This window comes from Amphiura filiformis, chromosome 20, assembly GCF_039555335.1.
Source record: "Amphiura filiformis chromosome 20, Afil_fr2py, whole genome shotgun sequence".
NCBI lineage: Eukaryota > Metazoa > Echinodermata > Ophiuroidea > Amphilepidida > Amphiuridae > Amphiura > Amphiura filiformis.
The window spans coordinates 12,601,705-12,628,118 of record NC_092647.1 but is presented as its reverse complement, the minus strand read 5'-3'; the positions used below and the strand labels follow the sequence as shown (position 1 = coordinate 12,628,118).

Here is a 26,414-nt window from a genome sequence, read left to right as displayed (position 1 = left end):
AGACGAGTGTTGATCAGTCAATTTGATATGGTGCTACGGTGTGGTGCGGAGCGTCATTGGGGTGTGTAGGGGATCTTTGTGCCGAGGTGTTCTTGGATTTGTGCGGGGGAACATTTGCAAATTGTGAACTTATCAGTTCAATTGTGCAATTTCACTAATGTCTATTGAATTATGCGATGTCTTTACCTTATATTTGGCAACTCAATTTTAGTGTTATATTGTATTTTTAATGTATTTTATAGTGTTTTTTAAATATGCTTATAATTATGTACTGTGTAATTTTAGTTCTTTTATTTTGGTGTGTGTATACCCTTACGAAAATGCAGGCAAGAAAAAATGTGTGCAGAAGCGTGCTGCACGCTTAAATAAGTGTGCAAAAGTGTGCAGAAGCGAGCAAGAGCGTGTTCATGTGTGCGAACTAGCCATGTGCGTGCAGGCAATGCACGCAAGTATCAATTGCACACATATTTGCATAATAAACTGTGCGCTGCACGCAACTTGCACATTATTCCCTGCACGCACTTTAAAGCATGCAGTGCACGCATTTGCACACCTAATATTCTCTGCACGCAAACTTGAAGCGTGCAGTGCACGCATTGCACACTTATATTCTCTGCACGCAAACTTGATGCGTGCACTGCACGCATAAATGCAGGAAGCAGCAGTGCAGTATGGGATGTCAGAGGTCACCAACTGCCAAGAATCATAGAAGTGCTGGCTCCTCAGAAGCTCCTAATAACTTTGAAAATTTATAAGTTTTAAGTGTATTTTAGGGGTTTTCATCATTGTCTTGTTGATGTTGAGCATATCAAGAATTGTCTCTGCAAGAAAAATCGAATTGCGTAAGTTTCAAAAGTCTGTTTTTTATGATTATTTTTCCCCAGGAAACCATAGTCTAAGTATAGTTGTTGAATTCAGCAGACATGCATGAAGTGTAAATACCTGTATATTATGCGTGCAGCTCCTGCAAGCGTGCAGCACCTGCACGCATGCATGCAGCTTCTGCAAGCGTGCAGCACCTGCACGCATGCAGCCCTGCATGCTATAAAAGCGTGCAGACCGTGCACTGTGCATGCATGTGCATGCGTGTTTTTTTCCAAAAACACGCATGCAGCTCCTGCACGCATGCTGCTCCTGCAAGCGTGCAGCTCCTGCAAACGTGCAGCTCCTGCACGCGTGCAGCTCCTGCAAGCGTGCAGCACCTGCACGCATGCAGCCCTGCATGCTATAAAAGCGTGCAGACCGTGCACCGTGCATGCATGTGCATGCGTGTTTTTTTCCAAAAACACGCATGCGCACGCTTCATATGCACATGTGCGACATGTGTGCGTATTCATGCTGCACGCTTGCAAAAAAAGCGTGTCATTTTCGTAAGGGTAAGGGCCCCCATCCAGTGGGCCTGCGTGCCTGTTCGGGGTTGCCCTTTTGCACCACACACCGCATTTTGATATTTTGTGCAATAAAGATATTAAACTAAACTAAACTAAAAATTTGATAGCGGGCCAAAGATGTACATTGTATTTCTAATTAAAGCTTTCGAAGATGTTAAATCTCAAAATAATAACAGAAATAGCATTTTTATTGGTTGCGGATGTGATGCATACGTGGTGGGGTGGCCTCAAAATGAGCTCTTGTTTACATACATGTATGTTGTTATTTTAAGGTCATGTCTGCATTATATCAAACATCAGTATATTAATATTGTCCAGCATCCACTGTTACATACACTACAGGTACATGAATAACCTACAACACATCTATCTCTGCTAGACCTAATAAGTTCCTTGTATAGACCCTATCAAATAAACTCACCTGGAACGGTACTATAACAATTGAAATAGCAGACATGTTGGTGGACAGTTTTAAGTGACAGAGGGAAAGGTCTTCAGTTCGATTCCGCAACCATTCTTTAGAATTGCCCTATGGTACCTTATGGTTGACAGAATTTTATTTAAATGAGGACACAACGTAGTTATTTGAATTCTTCTACACGTTCCCTGTGAATTGAGCAATGCAATTGTTGCTAAAGCCGGGTGCTAAAGCTCACTACCATTCGCAAGGTGCTGTGAAAAGCAACATAATTTGTGGAACTAATAATTAATACTAGCGAGCTGGTTCCACCAGTAACAAACTACATAATCATCTAGATTAATGTCATATAATCCCAGATTGCACTTATACATGTATATATTGAGATCAACATATTCTCTTCTAAAACTTAATTCTGTTAACGTTTCTTTGTACTCAGTCTTGGGTTAAAAGTTTAACAGCAGGTGACTACTACTAGCTAGTCCTCTAAGCCTAGGTATAGGCCTATACATATACTGTACATGTACATGTTTACATGTAGGTCCTACCAGCCATTTTGTTGACAAGTTGTCTATTTCTGTCAAATTTTAATTCGCTTGCCTAGTTGAAGTGCCAACATGCTATATGGCACAGGTGTTTGCATTTACTTTACACATCGTCATCACTCATCACTACAGTATCATCATCTCGATCCATCTGTTGCTTTAGCATGTTGATCCAGATGATTCCTTCCAGTACAAGTTCAAATGTCATCTGTAAAGAAATAAACCAAAATATAAATTAAAAATTTCATTTTTGAAAATCAGATTGTTCAAATTTAAATCCGATTTTTTTTTATTTAGATCCGATTCTTTTTTATTTATATTGATTTGTTTAATTTTTTTTATTCCGAGAACTATACCCCATGATAGAGTCAAAAGAGACCAGTAAAAAGCTAGACATAATGCGCAATCCTATCAGGTATTTACAAATATTCGAAACATGTTTTTACATTTTCAAAGAAAATATTTGGTAAAATCATGATTCTACATCTTGAAGGTGAATTTTTGGCAATATATAAAAATGACATCATAGAGGTATTTTAATTGTATCCAGAAGTTGTAGAAGCATTAGGGATGAGGTAAAACCATCAATTTAAGAAAGAAATTAACTTACATTTATGATTTATCAAAAATTTTTTTTTGAAACAAGTCATGTGATTTAAATTGCGATTTGATTCAACATGATTTAAATCACGAAACCCGGAATGATTCCATGAAATTTGATTTGTTTTATGATTCTCAATTATCCAGTAGCTGAAATTTACATAGTAGTTGATTTACAGAGCTACAATTCAACTGTAAAGTAGGTAGCTGCAAGTGTAACTTGAAACAAGAATTGTCTTTAAAAAGGCATTAAAGACAAAGTTCACGGATCAGGTATACAGGCTGTATCAAAATGATTATGGACATGACTGGACATAACGGGATGCGTTATGTGTCATAGGTCACATGACAGGGCGCATTATGTGTCATAGGTCACATAACAGGGCATGTGATGTGTCATAGGTCATATAACAGGGCGGGTTGTGTCATGTCATAGGTCACATATGATAGGTCACATAACTGAGCGCACATAATTAAAGACAAAGAATAGGGACTTGACCACCATATTAATACAGGCATGAATGGAGCAAAAATTGGGGGTATTCGGTTTCCCTCGGAATGCACTCGAGGCATTCGTTGTCATGCAAGTGCGACATGGATGAAGGGTGCATTTGAGAGACGCACTTGATGCGACCTGCACACGAGTACCAAGATGCTTCGACGCCACATTGTTTTCGTTCGTCTCTATAATTTTCTCCCCCTAGCTGACGGAGCGATTGTATGTGGCGGTATAGGGAGTCCCAGTTCTCCTTCTCTAATTCTGTGGCCATAGGTCATATAACGGGGTGCGTTATGTGTCATAGGTCATATAACGGGCATGTTATGTGTCATAGGTCACATAACGGGTACGTTATGTGTCATAGTTCACATAACAGGGCATGTTATGTGTCATAGGTCATATAACGGGCGCGTTATGTGTCATAGGTCATATATCGGGGTGCGTTATGTATCATAGGTCCATAACGGGGCATGTTATGCATCATAGGTCACATAACTGGCGCGTTATGGTATGCATCATAGGTCACATAACGGGGCGTGTTATGTGTCATAGGTCACATAATGGGGCGTTTATGTGTCATAGGTCATATAACAGGCAGGTTCTGTGTCATAGGTCACATAACGGGGCACGTTATGTGTAATAGGTCACATAACAGGGCGTGTTATGTGTCATATAGGTCACATAACGGAAGCGTTATTTGTCATAGGTCATATAACGGGGCGTCGTGTCATAGGTCATATAATGGGATGCTTTGTGTCACAGGTCACATAACATGGCGCATTATGTGTCATAGGTCACATAGCATGGCGCATTATGTGTCATAGGTCCACAGAGGAGAGAGAAAACAGAGCCCGTACCATAGGGCCTGCACTTTGGCTCGACATTTGAAAGGGGCGTGAATTCATTTTTGGATACGCCCCTATTATAATTAGGTAATACTCGACTCACACACATTCCCTATATTAATATGTATATACATGTACCACATGTAGTCAATCTGTCTGCTTTATCTGTATTGTGCCCCTTCTTAAGCAAATACGGTAGTTAAACACGATTTCATCAAACATTATAACAATTGCTCTTTTACAGTGTGCAATCATCCCGGGCAATAATTGGGCAATAATAGAGGATGTGCGTGAAATTATTGATTGGCTCCATACAAAGGAATTGAACCGGTGTCCTTCACCGTAATCATGGCACAATGCAGTGCATTCAATCAAACGTTGTCGTCAACCTATTTGATCGTATTTGTGCATTTGTTATGTGTGTGAGACGAGCTGTCGCGGTAGATTGCAATAGCTTGTAATCATGCTTTTGTTGAATGAATTTGAGTACTCCGCCATATTTACGGTATGATACGTCATAATCTAGGTGATTATTTGCATTGGATATCTTGAATACGCTGGTGAGGTTGTGTAATAATCGGATTAATGCTATAACAGTAGGTGAATACAAGTTTTGAATATATCGCGTTGCAAAGCCCCATTCAGTGATCCCAGAAAAAAAAAAAAAAAAATCAAATTGTTACTTTTATAAAAAAATTTAATGAAAAAAATTGGCACAAACCCAAGAAAACGGCAGTATTGACGAAGTTGAAGCCCCATTCAAATACATGTAGCTATTAAATTTATATATACTGTCAGTATATAAATTACAGATTCACGTAAATGCATTATTTTTGTCTTAAATAGGCCTACACGGCTTAGGGCTGAACCACTAGCAGAAGACACCAAGTTGATGTTTTATGACCTTTGACATTCTTTTGTGGCGAGTGACATGGTCAGTTCAATTCACGCCGAGTGTCCTTGACAGGTTTAACTCTGCTTCGGTGGTCATGAAAGAATTCAAAAGATAACCTCTGCCCCAACAATCCCAAGCAATTGTCTGAAACTGCTCTTCGGATGATGTATCATAAGAACTCAGTCGTCAAATGATGATAGTCATATAATGACCAAAAGATTATTACTGACTATATCATTGAAGACTGAGTTCCGCAGTCTTGTACAAAATCTGAATTTTGATGATTTTTACGATCGTCCGGATGAAAAAAATCACTGAATGGGCCGTTAGTTCCCTCCTCTTCTTACACTGGCAATATGGATCAAAGAAAAATAAAGAAAAAAATAAAGAAAACAAGAAAAAAAAAGACAAGAAAAGAAACAATAAAAGAAAAACAAATATGAAAAGTTCGAACAATATTTGGTTTATAAAATTAATGTGACCGTGATGAGGCTCGAACTCACCACCTTCCGATTTAAAGTTCGAAGCGCTAGTGTACCAAATTCTGATGCCTTACCAAGTGAGCTGTGCTCCTGAGATACGAAATAAAAATAAAATAATACACTGTATACCTGCTTATGTCGGTAATTGATTTGCTCAAATTCCATAATGGTACAGTGCAACAGAGCAAAAATGCCCAAAATTTAAAAGCTATATAATTTATGACCACTATACACTACACATAAAAATACTAATACAAGGGAATTTCAACGTAAGAATCCAAACAATTAAGTACCAACATGCACAGCTTTGTCCTTATATCACATTTGGGTTTTTAACAAAATGTTATCAAACCTCTACTGTGATTGGCAGCTGCACAAGGCATCTCTTTGATACCTGATCATGGCCATCCATTCAGCAAGTGGCTACTAACTGACCTTGACAGGCTTGAATGAGCACTGTCATCTGCTACAAAACCATCACACTCTAGGACCTGGTCACTCCATAATGCTACAGCTACAGGGAGCACAGTACTTTGACAATGGAGTGAAAGACTATTATTATTGATTAGGCGCGGATTTTAAAAGTACAGCTCCTATGCGTGTATAGCAAAAAAATTGGAATAGAATGTTTGGAATCATGTAACTAAAGTACTAAATGCATTCTGCAAAATGCGCTCTGACCAATTTATAAAGCATTTCATTAGCTTTAATTTGACATATTGTTTGACATATTTGGAATTATGGTAAATCATTAAATAAAATATTTATTAATTAATCAATTATGTCAATTAATTAAAAATTTAATGCAAATATGCATATTTTCTCTGACAGAATTGTAGGATTTGACAAGAGCCATCTTTCTTGTAAGTTTGATTCTTATAACATACCGATATCGTATTGCGTCCCGTTATAGTTGCAGAAAAAAAATACGCGTGCAGGACACACATACGCACACACCCCCACACACACCCCCACCCAGAGGATCGTACCGTTTTACAATCTTATAACTTTCATTGGCGCTAGTAGTAGTAAATTTCAATTTTCTTTGCTTTACCTCACTTGTTCTGCTCAAAATTAAAAGGGGACATATCTAGCTGACAGGAAAAGCTTACATTTTATGGAAATTATGTTTAACTATTTGCTTAAACAGCACAAAACAGATAAAGCAGACACATTTACTATACATAGGCCTATACATGTATGGTATCATGCCAGGGACTGTTTAAGAATATAACATTAGATTTATGATATTTACTTCGAGGACTGTTATTTATCAAAAATGTGAAAAATATCAAATTTTAATAATTTGCCATAAAATTTGTATTATATCGTGAATTTCAAACAATGAAATTTATTTGATATCAGAAAGACATTCTTCGTATTCAGAATGCAATTCGATATGTCTGATGTGCTCTCATGTCCCACAAAAATACTATCGAAACGCTCAAAACGCTCATTCCAGATCCCTTAATTTGGTTAATTTTCTTTTCTTGTTTTCTTTCTTTATTTTTCTTTGATTTATATTGCCAGGGTAAGGAGAGGGAACTAAAGGCCTATTCAGTGATTTTTTGATTTTTTTCATCCGACGATCGTAAAAATCATCAAAATTCAGATTTTGGATACTAGACTGCGGAACTCAGTCTTCAATGATAGTCAGTAATTTTTATATTTTGGACATTATTATGACTATCATTTGAGGACTGAGTTCTTATGATCCGAGGAGCAGTTTCAGACAATTGCTTGGGATTATTGGAGCAGAGGTTATCTTTTGAATTCTTTCATGACCACTGAAGCATAGTCAAACCTGTCAAGGACACTCGGCGTGAATTGAAAGACCATGTCACTCGCCACAAAAGAATGTCAAAGGTCATAAAACACCACTTTTGTGTCTTCTGCTATCTAAAGGCCTATGGCTGATTTTGTACCTTTCGTCATTGTCATAGATGTGCTAACATAGCTTGCTAGTGCAGTGGTTCAGCCGAAAACCGTGTGTCTAAGACAAAAAATAATGCATTTACGTGAGTCTGTAATTTATATACCGGTACTGACAGTATATAAATTAGCTACATGTATTTGAATGGGGCTTCAACTTCGTCAATACTGTCGTTTTCCTGTTTTGTTTTTTTGCCATTTGTTTTTCATCAAAAAAATTTATAAACGTAACAATTTGATTTTTTTTTCACTTTCGCTGGGATCACTGAATGGGACTTTATAGCGCAGATTATTCAAAACTTGTTTTTACCTACTGCTATATAGTATTAATCCGATTATTACATAACTTTGCCAGCGTATTCAAGACATAGGTTATGTAGGGATAAACTGTACATGCTTTTATCGATTGGCTCCAAACAAAGGATTTGAACCGGTGTCCTTCACCGTAATCACGGCGCAGTAGCCTACAGTCCATTCAATCAAATGTTGTCAGTGTGCGAGACGAACGATGTATAAATCTGGAGGTCACATCATCACTTATCATGCTTATTGTAAAAAGTTTGTCCAATGCATATACTGTGTGTATTGTTCCCGGGTATTGTCAATACAGTCAAGCAAACAGGTATTATAGTTTGAAAAGGCCGCTATAGTATATTCACAGGGGTGTCTTGAATGGCCAATCATATGGGACATAATCAAATTGCAGTGACTGCTTCCTTTGTTACCACATGTCAGTCATCTTGTGATTATTGGACCATGTAAACCTGCAAAAAACGAGCCAAAGTGCAGGCCCTATGCACCAGTCAAAGTCTCCGCATCGATAATGAGGGCCGATTGTTCCATGAAATGCGACAGGCGAGACTGCTACGCAATTACCGCATATTTTCATGGTCTATCGCATAATTGCGAAAGCACGCAATGCTCTATCATGTATACACGAAGGCACACATCGCTGGCGTTATTGTTTGACACAGCACGATCGAACAATCGGCCCTCATGAATATGCGAGAACTCAGCGCATACAACACACGGGGACTTTGACTGGTGGTACGCTCTGTTTTCTCTCTCCTCTGCATAGGTCACATAACGGGGCACGTTGTGTCATAGGTCATATAACGGGGCCCGTTATGTGTCTTAGGTCACATAACCGGGTGCATTATGTGTCATAGGTCACATAACAGGGCATGTTATGTGTCATAGGTCACATAACAGGGCATGTTATGTGTCATAGGGGCATGTTATGTGTCATAGGTCATACATCGGGGCACGTTATGTGACATAGGTCACATAACTGGGCATGTTATGTGTCATAGGTCATACAATGGGGTGTGTTATGTGTCATAGGTCATATAACGGGGCACTTTATGTGTCATATGTTATATAATGGGCATGTTATGTGTCATATGTCATATAACAGGGTGCGTAATGTGTCATAGGTCATATAATGGGGCGTGTTATGTGTCATAGGTCATATAACGGGGGCGCCTTTTGTGTCATTGGTCATATAACGGGGCGTGTTATGTGTCATAGGTCACATAACCGGGCGCATTATGTGTCATAGGTCACATAACGGGGCACGTTATGTGTCATAGATCATATAATGGGGCACGTTACGTGTCATAATGGGGTGCATTGTGTCATAGGTCACATAACGGGGCACGTTATGTGTCATAGGTCACATAACGGTGAGCGTTATGGGTCATAGGTCACATAACGGGGGCGTTATGTGACATACGTTACATAACGGGCGCATTATGTGTCAGGTCATATAACGGGTGCGTTATGTGTCATAGGTCATATAACGAGGCATGTTATGTGTCATAGGTCACATAACAGGTGTGTTATGTGTCACAGGTCACATAACCGGGTGCATTATGTGTCATAGGTCACATAACGGGCGCGGTATGTGTCATAGGTCACATATCGGGGCACGTTATGTGTCAGAGGTCATATAACAGGGCGCGTTATGTGTCATAGGTCATATAACGGAACAACTATCATACTATAGCCTAACCTAACCAGGGGAAGATGAGAGAGTTTAATGTCCAAATTTGTCATTATATAGTGCCCCAATTATTGACAGAAAATATAAGCAAACATTATGGGTAGATATGTATCAATTTCTATGAAGCATGAAGGTTATGGTTAAATCATGTTCAAGAATATAAACTAATTTTTATTTGGCCCACCTCACAGTGGCCCCGGCTTTTGGTAGTAAATTGGCTTAATGAAAAGTCCAGTGTATTTGTCCTATATGCCCAACCTCATACACTGTACAGTCACATTGCTAGATTAAATGGGCTAAATTGTTCTTGACATGTGAGGCAGGATTAGAAAAGATCGACATTCAAACGAGGGTATGAGATATTAGGAAATATTTCCTAGTCTCTTAACCACAGGGTTGGTGGGCTATTCAAAGACACATGGTATATAAGGGATAAATTGTGCATAGGAGATGGGAGTTCACTTCAAGTTGACATCACTGATATCACCTAGTGTGGAAATTCAAGAAATAAGATTTTATAAAATGGAGCAACCTTTCACAAGAACAAGCATTTATCCTCCAGGTTTCTGAAAAAAGGCTTCTCCATGCTGCACTTACATGTAAAAGAATCTTAGCTCCAAAGTTACATGGGAGGTGGGTCTGATCAGTACCAAATTCAAAATGTATTAGTGAATTGTTTGGCTATTTTAATATTTGCACGCTAAAGTAAACTGCGCAGTGAGCACCCTTTCATGCTTTGGATAAGTGCTGCAAATTTCTTCATGCACACATATTGTGTACATCCCAGCTGCGCAATGCTTGGTGCAATATAAATAGATCAATGTAATATGAACAGCAAGCTAAATACACACATTTTAAGCGCTGGAGTGAAATCATAATTTTTGATATTACCTCATTTGTTTGGCTCAAAATTAAAAGGGGGCAATGTGATAAGTGAAAACTAACATTTAGGAATCTATTTTATGAAAATCACACATTATGGCTTTAATAGTCCAGTGCTCGCACTCACTTTATCTGACCCATATGTTTCATACCGTCCAGTGCTGGTCGAGATTTGCTGTGAACATACCAGGTTGGATAATCTGTGTCTGTAAAGGAGAATCGTTGAAGCACTTTTTCACCAGTTATCTAGAGCTGTGTAGCCTGTGTTGTGCCATGCAAAACCAGACCGAAGTGAGAAACAAATCCCTGAGAAAAAACAAAAACAAATTGCATATCTATAACAGAATAATCATTTTATAGGAGTTGAAAGAATAACTTTTTCATACTAAGTAAATCCCTATAATCTATAAGTATTCTTCTTCCTGGTCCTGGTAAATGTGTGTACGTGTGGTAGAGTTTGAAAAACATTGAGGGTGTCCCTATGAACTATGTTACAATATTGCTTTACCTTAATTGACATCTCAATCAGCACCAAATTGAAAATGGGCCAACATTTTAGGTGTTATGATAAAAAGCATTCATACACTCCTAGATAGTGAGAACCAATCAGAGCAAGCATTAGTAAATTACTAGCTGTGCATAAATATTGTATAATTGCACTGGCGCGCAGCGTTTTCGGACGCGTTCATTTTCTTTCGGGTGGATGCATTTATATTTGCTTGCATTTTCCAACATTTTTACTGACAATTTTGTTATAAGAAATTGCAAAAATCACAGGTTTTGTTTTAGTCGTGTATGAAATAGGTTAATAAATACGTATCACATGTTACTCTACTGAGATGTTGATGCGTCTAATACACTCCCCCCTTTGGGGCTCGTGCATTAGACGCATCAACATCTCCGTACACTAGCTCCCAACAAGTGATAGTCCCTGGGATTAAGTCCCACTTTTGTCACTGATCTACATACTATATAGATAATGGGGTTCAGAGCTGTTCAGACATCTATTTTAAGAGTTACAAGTATATACAATCACGGTACATCATTTTGTCTCCTACAGTTTGTCCACTCTGAAGTACAAAGTGCCAACGCACGCGTATACCGCGCGTTAACAGTGCGTAGTGCTGCGTCTCTGCTGCAGGTATATGTATGCCTTCATAGTCGGCAAAATGTGTGCGTCCGCTTTGGTACTTTGTACTTCAGAGTAGGAAGTGTTTGATATTCACATAGAAGTAGTGATGAATACACATTACGTTTTGTAACCTGGAGAGATTTGATCATGTCTTACCTCCTTTCTAACCAAATCGATGGTAACACTTGTAGTGAGGGATCAACATTTAACCATAAATTGCCTCAGGCAAAACTCACATCCTGGGAACTAAATACCACACAAGGTCATTTTGATGTAACCCGGGGATGTAACTCATTGACCCATGTGTGCCATATACTGCCTTTAAAAATGACAGCCATGGTGATGTGGTCAACTCATCGACAGATACCAACTTCATGAGGGAAATCATTTTTTGATCAATTCTCTTTGTGATACTTGCCATCTTGTCATCCGTGCCCTCATCTTGTCTAAAATCGACTATGGACTAGCTCCTATAGGGTCAAACATAACTGACATTCAGTGTATTCAACGCATCCAGAACTGGGCTGTGAAGATGATATGTCAAGTCCGTAAACATGCAAGATCATGCCACTCCATGTTTGGAAGAACTGCATTAAGGTTGCCTGTGGAAATAAGAATTTGTTTTAACTTTTAATCATTTACAAATGCATGAATCATATGGCTCCTAATTACATTTTCTCTTGTATCACTCTCAATCAACCTGGTAGAGCTGGACTGTGCTCAGCATCTGACACAACACAACTGACAGAGCACAAATGTACATCTAAACTGCTGAAGTCTGCGGAGCGCAGGGCCTTCTACTATAATGCTCCCGGAATGTGGAATCGTTTACCAATCAATATCCGTGAATCTACATCACTTGCTGTTTTTAAGAAGGCTCTTAAGACACATTTGTATAATTCTTTCTAATTGCTCTGTTGCTCTCTATATATTTTGCTTGTGTATTTTGGCCTTTTGACACCGGGTTTTGCCACCTTCAATATTGTGTGCACTGTGCAGCGCTACGCTCTTGTAGCAGCACTTTATAAATGCTAAATATGTATGTATGTAGGTAGGTAGGTGAGTGAAACATATAATTACCATAACAAAGTTACACTATTTTTGAATGTAATTGTCCTTCACTATAATCAGGCCACACTCACCACCTGTGTATTTGCTCAATCATTGATTGAATATAAAAATAATACCGCTCTTTGAAACATAGCTACAATGGACTCGGCATAAATATGAAATTACTATTCGTAGTGTAGTAATAATCGGATTAACTAGCTACCATAGCAATAGGTGCACAATTTTTTAATATATGGCGCTGCACTAGTACGCTCATGCGGTTTGTACCACTGCAACAGCATTGAACCACAGATGTCAAAGAGCACATAAATCATATGCTTTGGAACGGGGGGGGGGGCTCAGCCCCTGAATATTAATTTTTGTGGGAGCCTGAATACCTTTCAGCCTCCCCCAATAATCCTATAGGTGGAGTTAACAAATTGTGATAAAATAGAGGAAAGAGTGTTTGTGACCTATATATTTTGCAAACAAGAGCACCAATGGTGCTGTAGTAGGTTTGTTATGGGTTATGGTCAGGAATTGAAATTCATTGTGTTGGTGGTTGTGTGCAGGTTTTATTTGTTATGTTGTTTGTAAGTGCAGTTGTTATTTTTTATTAGTTTATTGGCAGGGCTGTGATAAAGAGTGTAGTTTAGTTTATTACCTTCATTGCACATAAAAATATCAAATTGTGGTGTGTGCTGCAAAAGGGCAACCCCGAACAGGCACGCAGGCCCACTAGATGGGGTCCCTTATACACACACCAAATAAAGGAACTAAAATTACACAGTACATAATTATAAACACATTTAAACAAGAAATGTCTTTAAAAAAGACAATGCCTCCAAGATACCAGTGGGCAACTTTTGTTATTAGTTAAGGATACGATACATGATTTACCGACAAGTGACTCATTTCGGAATGCGATCATGAATTTTGAAGAAAAAAAGTTTCCACAGGCTTCGTTGGGACTCGAACCAGCGATTCTAAACTTCCTTTGATTACGCGTCTAGCGCTTTACCGCTCGACCATGGTGGCAGTTGAGCGGATGAGTGTAATGATAAATGATAAATCTCATAATGCCATCTTTAGCCTTTTGTTTACTAAAAAAAGACGCGGTTTGTAAAGATAGATTAGCCGTTTTATGCATAAATAGCACGAACGTTTGGGAAAGGTTTCAAACAAATAATAAAGACACTGATGTGATGATGAAATTGCGTAAGTCGGGAATTATCTGCGTCGCAATGTTTTGTTTTGGTTTTAGGAATTTGACCTTAAAATTTACGACTTCATGACATTATCAACAAAAGATATTTCAACAGTAGGCTATATGGGCTCATTCTTTCTCTAGTATGTGAAATAGCTTCAACAATGGTTCGCTGCATAATGGTAAAAATAGCCTTGACCTAAAAAAGGGCGAGAGGTACCATATTTACGGATTCAGGCTAAATTTAAAATTGATATAAAACGTTTGTTTTTGATCGATTACAAAAATTAATTTTGTCGTATAAAGAAATTGTGTCTGGCGTGAATTACACTACAGTTTTTATTCCTAGGGCACTTTGACTTCTTCAAATAATTTTTTTAATGATAGAGTGAATCCCCTGGCCCTCTATAATTACGCACAAAAGATCGAGTCCCCTTAAGGAGACACTTATAATGCTAGCTTTAAGGTAACGCTATTGGATATAGATTTTTGTCTGATTGACATATGTGAGCCCATTCTCTCCTGATTACAAGACTGAAAATTTTATTTTAATCGGATATTCGGTTACCAAAATATGGCCTGTCAAAATGGCACGTAACCAAGAAGTTGGCAACAACTTTCTTTTATTTTTGTTATGCAATGTTGTCAGGTAGGCCTTATTTTCTAATTATATATGCAAGAATTATACAAAGTAAAATGTTCAGATCGGCTACAAAATAAGATATAAAACCAATGGATGCCTTTGGCAAATTTCCATTTGCATAATTAATTAGGGCCCTAATCAACTTTTCTAATAAGTGGCCCTAATTAATTATGCAAATTGAAATTTGCCAAAACGCAACCGTAATTTTGTAGTATAGTGTGTGTTCTACCCATGTACCATGCCTCAGTGCCATAGCTCTTTTAATTGTTTGTTTGTTTGTTTACCCAGGTTGGTCCGTGAGGAACACATGCTAATCCATGGAAAATCCATGGACCGTTCCAAGCTCATACAAATGCACAAGCCTGGATAGCCAGTGTAGGCTAATATATGCATGCTGGCCTAGATAGCTTTGATAAACAAAGCAAGAAATGGAAGAAAATAGCTAGGAAAAAGAAAAGAGAGAAGGCCACTCCCAAACACAATTGTACAATTTTACTCTTAGCCCTTACTTCGTGAGAAAGGAAACTGGAATTCCAATCTCAGGCCCCGATGCAAAGACTGTTTTTTTTTGTATCTGATTATCTGAAATCTTTACTTTGCATGAAAAAACTGACATACATACCACCAACATGACCAACCACGCATGGGAATTGGGGAAGCAAATACTTAAAAACGAATTATTCCGAATTATATCAACGCAATAAAATTACAATACTTTAGTAGGCCTACATGTATTTGAACAGCAATGAAGCCGGCCATAGGCGCGGCTAGGCGTATCATACCATACATTGCAGTTCAAATGCAACATCATCATGATCATGACATGCCGTGTGTACGTTGAACACGGCACAGCACATAGGCTACATCTCGTATGCAGAGAAATCAAATAGCTAGCCGGTCTTTTATTATTATTATTATTTATTTATTATTAAAAGACATTTATTAGGCGCCTTTTCAAAAAAGTCCAAATCGCCTTACAATATTAAAAACAACATTATACAATTGAAAATTTGATAAACAAGTATACATTAAATATGTTAAAAGCAAGAAAATAGAATGCATAAAATATATCATAATCATAACAACAGAGCTTTAGAAATATAAATAAACATCAATATTTCTGAAAAGGCATTTTCAATCCCATCATTTCAACCTATTATTATGATGTAGACACGCATGCACGATGATTGCGGCCTAGTCGAGCCTAGCCTGCTAGCCTGCATGCCAGTCGGCCTGCTGACTCCCCGCGTATTAAATGGCACAAAAATACCTCAAATTTTGCACAAAACAATCCATGATGTCAAATTATCACATCCAAAGTGTCGCCATGAACGTCAGCTTCAACTTCTCCAGCCAAAGTTTTTCCATTGATAATCAGATTTCATGTAATCATGAAATTAAACCTTGTTTGATGTGTATTCCCATTGTCACAGCATAACGGTTTTCCGACTTGTCTTCAACGATAAAGCTGCTGATGAGCGCTGAGGCTACAACCTAATAATTAAAGACCGAATTAAAAAAGACTAGTTTGCGTCTGACGTCATGACAAAGGCGCGCCGTGATTGGTTGCTGTCCTGCAGGACGGCATACGCAAGCTAGTCTTTTAATTCGGTCTTCAATTATACTAACATATGAGCTTGAAAAATTCTAATGCATAATTCATGAACTTGATAGACCCACACCATTGTCGCCACGTGCTAGGTGTTTCTAGAATCCCTATAGAATAAGATTAATTTTAATGCTCATTTATTGCACATGCTGAGGAAGCGTGATTACCTTTTTGAACATTCGGAAATGGCGATAGGCGAATTTATGTATGGCGCAAAGAGGTGGGGGATATGTATTGGGCTCTCGATATTGGGCGGAAATTAGAGTACTTGTCACCCCCTTGTCAGAATATAAATTTGTACAATCGGTCTATATGCCGCGCAATGTGCGGCATTTTAGGCTTAAATTTCAAAGCAAACTACCTCCTGCGGAGGCAGAAAAACACTATAAAATACATTAGAAATACAATATTGTACTAAAATTGAGTTGCCAAATTACTTCAAGACATCGCAGAATTCAAATAAGCACCAGTGAAATTGCACAAAGTAGGTATACTGACAAGTTAATTTGAGATGTCGTGGTTAGTGGTGTACCTCTCTTATTGATCATTACTGGTCGATCACGATAGAATTTCAGTCTTTAAAACTTAGACTCCGTGGAGCAAGCGTTAACATTGCTACCCAAGCAGCCTGGGGTCTGGGACTTAGTCTCCGGACCAAGTAAGGTGCCAAATTCGGCAGCCGATGAAATGGGCCGGTATACGTTTGGAGAAGTCTTAGAATTTGATTTGGGTTACAAAATACGGTATACGTATTATGGTTAAGGTTTGGGATTAATGCTGTAAATATGTTCAAACAAATCATTTCAAACAAATGTCATGTATTTCTGACGACTAAATCACTACTCTTTGGAAATACAGCGTCATTTTAAGCAACTTATAGACTATGCTATGCACATAACGCACTGTAGAATACATGAAGTGGCCATACCCTTATATAATGTGGTGGAAAATCAAATAATGTTATGTGAGTACCAAGATAAGCCCCCCCCCCCTCCCCCGATCAATGTTGAGTCCCCCCTCCCCCGATCAATGTTGAGTCCTACTTTTTTGGTCACGCGCGCCTAGTATAGTGACATCAACATTGATTGGTGGGGAAGGGGGAGGATTGAGGTGTTTGGAAAAAAATATAGACTTGACACCAAAGAAACCTTCATTTCATCACGTTAAAAATTACGTAAATAAGGCCATAACATAGTGTACGTTTTCCATAAGTGTTCTAACACATTTGTACACACAAAGTAAATAAGATAATTTTTGTTATAATGAGTGAAAAATAAATAAATAGATAAATAAATAAATAAATAAATGAATGAATGAATGAATGAATGAAGGAAGGAATAATTGATACCAAATTTGAAACCGTGGAAGTTTCTATCATTAATTTCGAAATTTAGAGACTGGTCACTTTAAAATCTTAAAACCATATTTTGTGCCCTGTTTAAGTTTACTATTCATGACTGTAACTGTCAAAAAGGTAAATTGGAAATGTGTGAATTATTGTTTTCACCAACAATTACTCCATAGAAGAAAATAAAAGTAAACGCAACATCTCTTGATTAGAAAACAAAAAAAATAAACCCGTGCATACTTGTTTTGTTTTATAATTTTAAAGAATGCGGTCTACCTCAATTGAAGTAACGGAGTAAGAAAAAGAAATAAAAGAGAAAAATAAAGAAAAAATAACAGCATTACATGGATTCGAACTTATGATTTTCGTGTGAGAAGCGGGTGAACTAACCATGAGCCACTGGGGAAGCTTATAATCGCAATCGATTTCAGTGTATTTAATGCTCTGTCCATGCTACTGTATTGTGTTAAAACCCATGGTTTTTTCCTATTTTGCTGCATTTATCTCACTTTAAAAAAAAAATATGCACGGTTACATTACACATCTTTGTGTCTGCGATATGTATATAGGTAATTATTTCTCCATAAGCCAAATTAGTACGGTCTACCATGGTGTAAAATAAATAGATATTACCTTTTGAAGTTATATTATGTTGGTAGACCGTTATTGCGTCATTAATTATTGTTATCCTTATTATAAATAAATTCGCATGAATACCAACAGTTCTGCTACAGTGTAGTGGTTAGGTTACTGACTTGTGATCACGAGGTCTAGAGTTCGTGTCTCGTTATTGCCGATTTTTTGGCTTTTAAATTCTGCTCTGTATCCCTTTTATAAATTTCAGATGACACCTAAGACTGTGGAATTTATGGATTCATTTTTTTTTTCAGTTATGATCAATCGGTGGGATTAGAAATTACTTTAATGGGCGTTCTCGATAGAATTTCATTTATAAATACTTAGACTCTGTAGAGCAAGCGTTAACATGGCTACCCATACGTTTTTAGAGGTCTTTAGGTGTATAATTTAGAATTTTGATTTGGGGTTACAAAATAGGGTATACGTATTAGGGTTAGGATTTTCTATTAGAGTTAGAAATATGTTTTGGGGTTAGGATTTGAAATAAGAGTTAGACCTACCATGGTTACAGTTCCAAAACGGAGGGATCGTAAGGCCTCCTATATAGATATATCTTTACAAGCTGTTGTGGCGACTGAGGGCTATATCACAATTTCATGTATCACCAGAACCGGGGATCAGAAGTGTATCAGAAGATAGGAAAAAATGCTAAGTCCGCAAAGACTGAAAAGTTATCGAGATCAACCTGTAATGTTGTAGATATTTGTTAGTGTATTTGGTGCTGTTGACAGGTTTTTGGCTGGTTGCATTGGGCAGGCAATGTAGATTTGGTATAATTGGATTGTTTCATGTTTGCTGGTTTGTAGTTTATAGTTGAAGGTATTTTATAGGGTTGAGTTGTGTGGAGTTGGTTGCTGGGAATGTTAGGACTTTTGTTGTGTGAGTGCGTATTTTTGAAGTTGTGGAGTTAAATGTACCATCTATAACCAATATATAGTAACCAATATACAGTAACCTGTATACAACTGCGCCATACAAATAAATATATAATATATTGCACAATAATCTGGGAAAATGTAGTTTTGCCAGAGGTAAGGTTCAATAAAAATTGTAGCATATTTGTTCATTTTTATGTCACATTATGTTAAAAATATGCATAAACTAGGTATGTGGGAAGTGAACCTGTGTACTTTGTGTGCCGCTAAATATGGGTGGTTTTATTCTTGGGTTTGCTGTGAGCAGTTACATCAATTTTTTTTTATTGAAACATGTAGATATTTTCATTTACAGTGTATTATAGATCTGTAGTTACAGCCCTTTAAACATTTAGTTTTTTTAATCACATTGTAAATGATTGGAATTAACTGATTGGAATTAAGGGTATTAATTTGCTCCGTCATTTTATTGATACCGAGAAATGTACAACAACTTAAGGCCAGAGTAATGGAAGATACATTCGTCCACGCCCGAATTTGAGATTTCTTGATATTTATCAACACTAAGATGTATTCTTTCACTTGAAACTGATTAAATACAACTTGTTAATATTTACACGTATTTTTGCTTGATTTATTTCACTCTTTTCAACTCTAAAAAGTCACATGGCTCAAGACAGCTTAGTAAATTGGCGGGAAATAATGAGTCAGAAATGCGCGAATGCGAAATATTGTGATTACGCGCGCGATTCGCGTCGCGTGACGCGGCGCAACTCTGCGCGTATATCCAACGCAGTCAAGGCGCATTCGGTATGTTGTTAACGCCGGCAAATGTGGTGTAAACAAAACAAAAATTTGCAGTCAAAATGCCACTTAGATTTTTTAATTATTTTGAATTTTGGCGCACTAAAAGCAGACATTATAAATTCATTGGTGCAAAAAGATGCATATTTAGACCATGCACCATATACAGCTTTTACAAGCGTGAAAGTCTTGCCGTTTTAAAATATAAGGAAATTTTGTGCATAATTTTGACATTTTTTTACTAAAACGTCGATTGCTCATAGTTCACTTTTGACAATATTGCACGATTTTTGTGACAAGATAACTCGAAAAATATGCAAGCAAAAGGTAAACTTTTTGCACTATCGTTTAGAGTACATCAAAGTCTAGGGAAGGTTTTCTCATTTTTTCAAAATATTTGTTTTAAACAAAAATATACACCATTATGTGCATTTTTTAGCTGAATAAAGTGACAAAATTGCCTTTTTCACATGTTTTTTTCAATATTTCGAAAAAAGAGACGAATTTCAAAAAAATAAAAAAACCTTCCCTAAGTTCATGTCTCTTCTTCATAAAAAGCTAACTGAATTTTTTTTACTCCGAACGGATTTTTTTTTAAGTTGTCACAAAAAAATTGGGGTAAAAAAGTGATTTTTTGTGATTTTTCAAAAACTCGAGATTTTTACAAAAATCTGACGTCACCATGGGATTCCTTGACTCATTTCCTTTCCAAAAATGTATAGTTTTATATACTTTGGACATACAATTCAGAAATAATGATGCTCGAAAAGGTCAATGTTCGCTCCCATTACACTGCCCTTAAGGTGGTTTTAAATGCAAATTAAAGATCTATGGACCGTTTTCATCTTTGGCACAGAAGATAATATAATCAGATTGTAAATGATTGAAATTAACTGATTGGAATTAAGCGTATTAATTTGCTCCACAGATAATTCCATTATCTATGTTTGCTCAGTAATTTTATTGATACTGAGAAATTTACAACTTAAGGTGGTTTAAAATGCAAATTTAAGGTCTATGGATCGTTTTCATCTTTGGCAGAGAAGAAGATAATTATTTTTAAAGATTTTCGGCAGTGTTTTCAGCACCCTACATCCTCTGATTATTGCTCTCCAGGGACCGAGAAATTTCAGACCTGGATACTGCTCTCATATGGTTGAAATTGCACATGTCCAAATAAATTAGGAAATGGTGTCAAATCGTTCAAGGACATCACGAATGACCTCCCTGCTGATTTTCCCGTAAAAAGTTTGTAAGTAATGTGGAATCTGTGGCCAAAAAAACAAAAATTTCACTTTGACCCCCAGGGGGAATTCCACTGGTATTTTTTTTACGGGAAAATCAGTGGAGGTGCGCAGGAACATGACTCAACATGTGAGTATACTTTTATTGGGACAAATGAAGTGATTTGCGACTCGAAAAAACAGCAAAAAACTTTCAATGTGATTGGTCAGAAGCCAATAGCGACTGCTTGGTTACCATGGCAACGGTTTTATTACCTTCATAACATGGCCAACATATCCCTACATAAGTACAAACTGACTTGAGATTGTATCATGAAAGGTTTTGGAGATATTTGCAAAAATGTTGGAATTCATGATTTCCCTAAACCTTTCCTTTAACACCACCTTAACAATGACCTAACAAGTAGGTGTTAATATGTTAAAAAGACATCAAGTCTGGACATTAATTTCTTACATGCTATAGTCAATCACATTTCTAAGTTTATATTTACAGTGTACAGGATCTGTTCAAGACCAATAAACGATTAAATGTTGTAGCATTAAATGTGTTAATTGAAAAACTAGAAAGGTGTTAATATGTTACAAAGACACAAAGTCTGGACTAGCATTAAATGTGTCAGTGCCAATGATATAAACTAAGTTTTGCTACAATCGTTCTGAATGTGCACTAATTTGGAGAATTTGAGACACTAATTGCTCATGGCTCGCGCACAGAAGTAGGGGCCTATAGACAGCATGAGCCCAATTGGTGCTTTATCTATTGACTTGCCGAATGCAAGGCAAAGCAACACTGAAAAGCAAACATTGTAGCCGCACTGAAGCAGTAAAGTTCAACATCTCTTTTACAAAATCGCCAGATCAAGGAGTTTGTACAGTGTTTGTAATATGAAAAGCACCACAAACAGTCTGCATAGGAGACTATTCCATGAAATTTGGTAAAAATTTTCGTAACAAAATGCTCCAAAAATGACACTTTCCCTCCGAATTTTCCTAGCTAAATAAGTAACAATCATGAACGATCATGCAAAGATCGCTGCCTCAAATTACCAGATCCATTGCTCAAACGATGTAGCAGAGAAAGAAAAAAACATACAGAAATCTGGACCATGACAATAGCATCATTTGCGTTGCAAATGTGCTAAAAATCTTCCTAAGCCAATGCAAATGTTGATTTACCTTGTTTTGCAGATACAATCAAAATTCAGTATCTTTTGTCGCTGTCATAATTCCCATTCAAAAAATTGGTGGACCAGTACAATAGATTTCTCAGCCATTCTAAGTGTATATAAAGCAAACATAATGTAAAACATACAAAATAAATAAAAGCATATTACTATTGTATCATGAGCTGGACAATGGTCTATCTTTAGAACTCAGCAAGAAAAGTAGTGCTATTTTTATTAATTCAAATTAATCAATTAATTGTGATCCCATGGTGGATGCCATTCCTGGGGAAGATATTTGGAGAGTTTTAATATGTTAAGATGTCACATTAGGAGTTACACAAACATATTTGATGAGATTTGGTCATGGCATAGAATGTTGGGTGCAGCCTGTCACTCAGAGGACTTGGTAGTCAGAAGACCTGCTATTCAGAAAACCCATTTTTCAGAAGGCCCGCTAGTCAGAATTTTCTGAGCAGCAGGCCTTCTGAATAGTGGGCTTTTTGTTGTATTTTATGTAAAAGTCTCGCTACTAATTTTTTTCCCGACTAGCATTTTTTGGCTAGCGGGCTGTATCTGATCCTTTACCCGCTACTCAGAATGCCCACTATGACTATAATATAGTGGCCTGCTTTTATCATTTGAAAGAACTGAGTTAGCCCTAACCTTAACCTAACCTCTAACTCTAATGATACCCTGAGAACTGGGTTTTCTGAGTGGCAGGTTGTCTGGGTGTGATTCTTCAAACGGGCTCATTAAATTTCGTTAATCAGAAGACCCGCTACTCAGAATATATTTTCTGAGTAGTGGGCCTTCTGATTAATGGGTTTTCTGATTAGCGGGTCTTCTGGTTAGCATGTCATTTTTTAAAAGGAAAATAAGCCCACAATTCTGAATAGCGGACCTTGGGTGATAGGTTTTCTGTTTTCTGAATAGTGGGCTTTCTGAGTAACTGAGTGGGGATACAAAAAATGTAGTCAATGTGAGTTCAAATATATGGTGAGTTGTTATCTTCAGAGTATTGGAAATCAAGAGTTAGCTAATGTAGAAGATTGGATATGTAGCATTTTATGTTCATTGGTTATGGTTGGAATCGGAAGTGAAAGAACCTTATTAGTGTGTTCTTAATGTGGTGAGTTAAGTCAGAGTACCATACTGGAGTTGTGTTTGGTAAAACTGTGATGTGTATCATGCACAGGATATGTTTGTAGGCCTACTTTTAAAGTGTGGAGGGTCATTTAACTTGAAAGTTACGTGTGGTGAGTTGTCAGCAGCAGACTCAGACTTTTATTTGATTGTATGTATTGAAAATTGATCAAAAAGGAAAGGATATTTTATGATCTGATTTTGGCAACTCATCATATTTGACCTCTCAAAAGGACCTACTCCCACTTAAAAAATACAGAAGTTCACTAATAATGGGAACATGCCCCATGAAAGCCTTTCCAACATGGGGGGACTGAGCCCTCATCCATGGACCAAAGTTCTGCGTAACTTGATGGGCGTCCAGGGAGTGTAGACCTGGGGGGGGGTCCCATACTTCGATACTTTTAAACATGCTCACAGTTGACAGGAGTTCAATTTAAACAGTTTGACACACATGTTTGTAACATAAATGTGTGTCAATCAAACCATGAAGTTATTTCATCCTGACAACTGTGTGCATGAATTTAAACAATCATCATTGCAGTATGACCAAGATTGTGCACATTGTAAAGTTTTTGAGTTTGGCAATCCGGGGGGCACTCCCACTTTGGAGGCTGTTAAGATCCCCTTTTCAGCGTCGCTGTCACCCAAAGACCCCATATCTTTTTACTAACAAATGCTCTGTCACCGGAAGACACCCTATTTTTGCATTTGATCTGTCAACCAAAGACCCTTAAGTTCAATTTGAACAGCAGCTTTCATTTATCACTGATTTTATTACTTTTAGCCATTTAGATTTAGATTTAGAACTAGAAATTTGATGTTTGAGGTTTCTGTGGCGCTGTTTTGGCTCTAACACAAAAGTTCCATTTAAAAAATTGTTCTCACCCAATGACCCAAATATTTTTACATTTTGCTCTCACCCAATGCCAAAAATCATGCTCTCATCCAATGGGGGCATTGAGTGGGCAAAGTGAATTTTTTTTTTGGGGGGCAAAACCAACAAATTTTGTGCAAAATTACTGCAAAAAGGTGACATTTTTGTAATTTTGGCTTTTTACTGTGGGGGGGGGGGGCAAGGGGGTTGGGTTGGGGGTTGGCAAGAGTTTTGCTTGCCGTATGAGAGACGACAGGCAAGACCAATATTTTGCGTAGTGGATGCTGGCGCACACTACGATAAAAATTGGACCTGTCTGTCGTCCATCATACGTAGAGGATAGTAAAAACAAAAATTCCTATCATTTGTTGTCATTCTTTAGTCAGTTACCGTAAATTATTATTTTGATAACTAAAACTAGTTTTATTTAGGGGAAAATAAATTAACTATATGTACAAACAGCCATGAAAACTTCCCTTATTCTAAAATTAACAAATTCAGTTGCGCGTACTGTGTGGCGTATTACTTCGCAGAACTTCGTGCAGCTAGTGCGCATCTCTCGACAAGCGTGTTGCGTAATGATGCATGTACGCGCACCATATCCTCTACCGTGTTTTAGACGACATACAGGAACTCAATGAAATGCAGTGCTTACAAGCTAAACCACAGCCACTGGCTAAGATCAGAATTAACAATTTTATATCTAGGCCTATGCGTTGCAGAAACTATATGCCTAATCTAGTCCGTTATAGACATAGAGTTGCAGCTAAACTATATGCCTATTTATCTAAGTATTAAATTCTTGGCCAAGCTGGAACATAGTGCGCTAAGTGAGGTACCGTACAGTAGAAAGCATGCACTCATGTTACATGATTGCGTACGGTACACGATTTGTACGCTACATGGATCATACAGTGCAACAGGTATGTTCGAGCTTGGCCAAGAATTACTTTATAGTATGTCTGCCAATGCCAATGCGCGTGCGCCACGCCGCTCAGCAGCAAGCGGCAGGGTAGTATGAAACCAGAGACCTTGCAAATGATTTACAGTTACACATGAGAATATTAAAGGCCCTTTCAGTGATTTCACAGGAACATTAAAAAAAAATGGAAATTTGTCAGAGTTGCTTAGAAATAAAGAATAAGTCTACAGAATTTCATTAAACCACTTTTCCCTGAATACATCGACAAATTAGTCAAAAACAGAAGTTTTAGAAAGGTTTTCTACTTCAACTCTGAGAAAATCGAGATTTTCGTACAGTGCGCCACCAATCGACTGGAAAAACTTCCTAGTCCAGTGTTTCTAACACGGGGGAAGTAGAGTCTAAATTGATTTAAAACAGACGCTTTTAAGCTACAATTTTGTAGTAGAAAACAAAATAAGCAATTAAAGATCACCGAGGCAAACTAACGGTCAATTCAAATATGAAAAACAGTTAAAATTTTGTTTAAAATAGTAGCTACTGATGTAATAAGTAGTAGAAACAATACGCAACGCGTGTTGGTACGTGGAGAGTGAGCTTCTTTCGATCTCGAGTCGGACTTTTTGTACTGTCAGTATCAAAAGTCCAGAATCATCAAATGCTTTATTTTGTCTAAAATACACGGCTTTCGACCGAACCACTAGCAGGCTATGTTAGCACATCTATGCCAATTACAAAGGTACCAAAATCTGAATTTTGATGATTTTTACGATCGTCCGGATGAGCAAATCACTGAATGGGCCTTTAAGCTTAGTAGTACCAATGTAACAGCATCATGCAGTTGTGCATGGTACACCTCCTCTACATGTGTCTACATTCATCATTCATGACATTAAAGAAAATTTAAGCTTACCTGAATTGCAATGTAATTCACATGATTCATGAATTGTAACATCATTCATACACCTCGTCTATACAGTACATTACGAATTAGATCGATTGAAGACCTTCCTACACATGTACACTGTCATGACGAAGCATTTTCCACGAACCACGGACGCGGGTTTTTGTCGAAATTGAAACACCAGATATAAAATCAGTAGGGCCAAAAATAGAGCTACACAGCCATGACAGCGTTGACACAGCTACACTGAGCCCCGGTGACTGAGCTGATGAAATCGATTGATTGATAAACAAGGTCTTCGGCCCGGAAGTCAGAAGTTGCCAGTCATAGAGCTGGGTTTGAGGCAATGGAACCTTT

At 37.6% G+C, this 26,414-nt stretch overlaps 1 long non-coding RNA gene across 1 annotated transcript; it reads right to left on the bottom strand.

Annotated features, from left to right (window-relative positions):
• Window positions 1-1,386: 1,386 nt before the first annotated feature.
• On the bottom strand, window positions 1,387-26,289 carry LOC140142464 (uncharacterized). Its single transcript, XR_011857515.1, has 5 exons — window positions 26,067-26,289; window positions 22,222-22,320; window positions 12,045-12,228; window positions 10,622-10,800; window positions 1,387-2,562 (listed from the first exon to the last, which is right to left on the bottom strand). It is a non-coding gene; the product is annotated as an uncharacterized lncRNA (long non-coding RNA).
• Window positions 26,290-26,414: the final 125 nt, after the last annotated feature.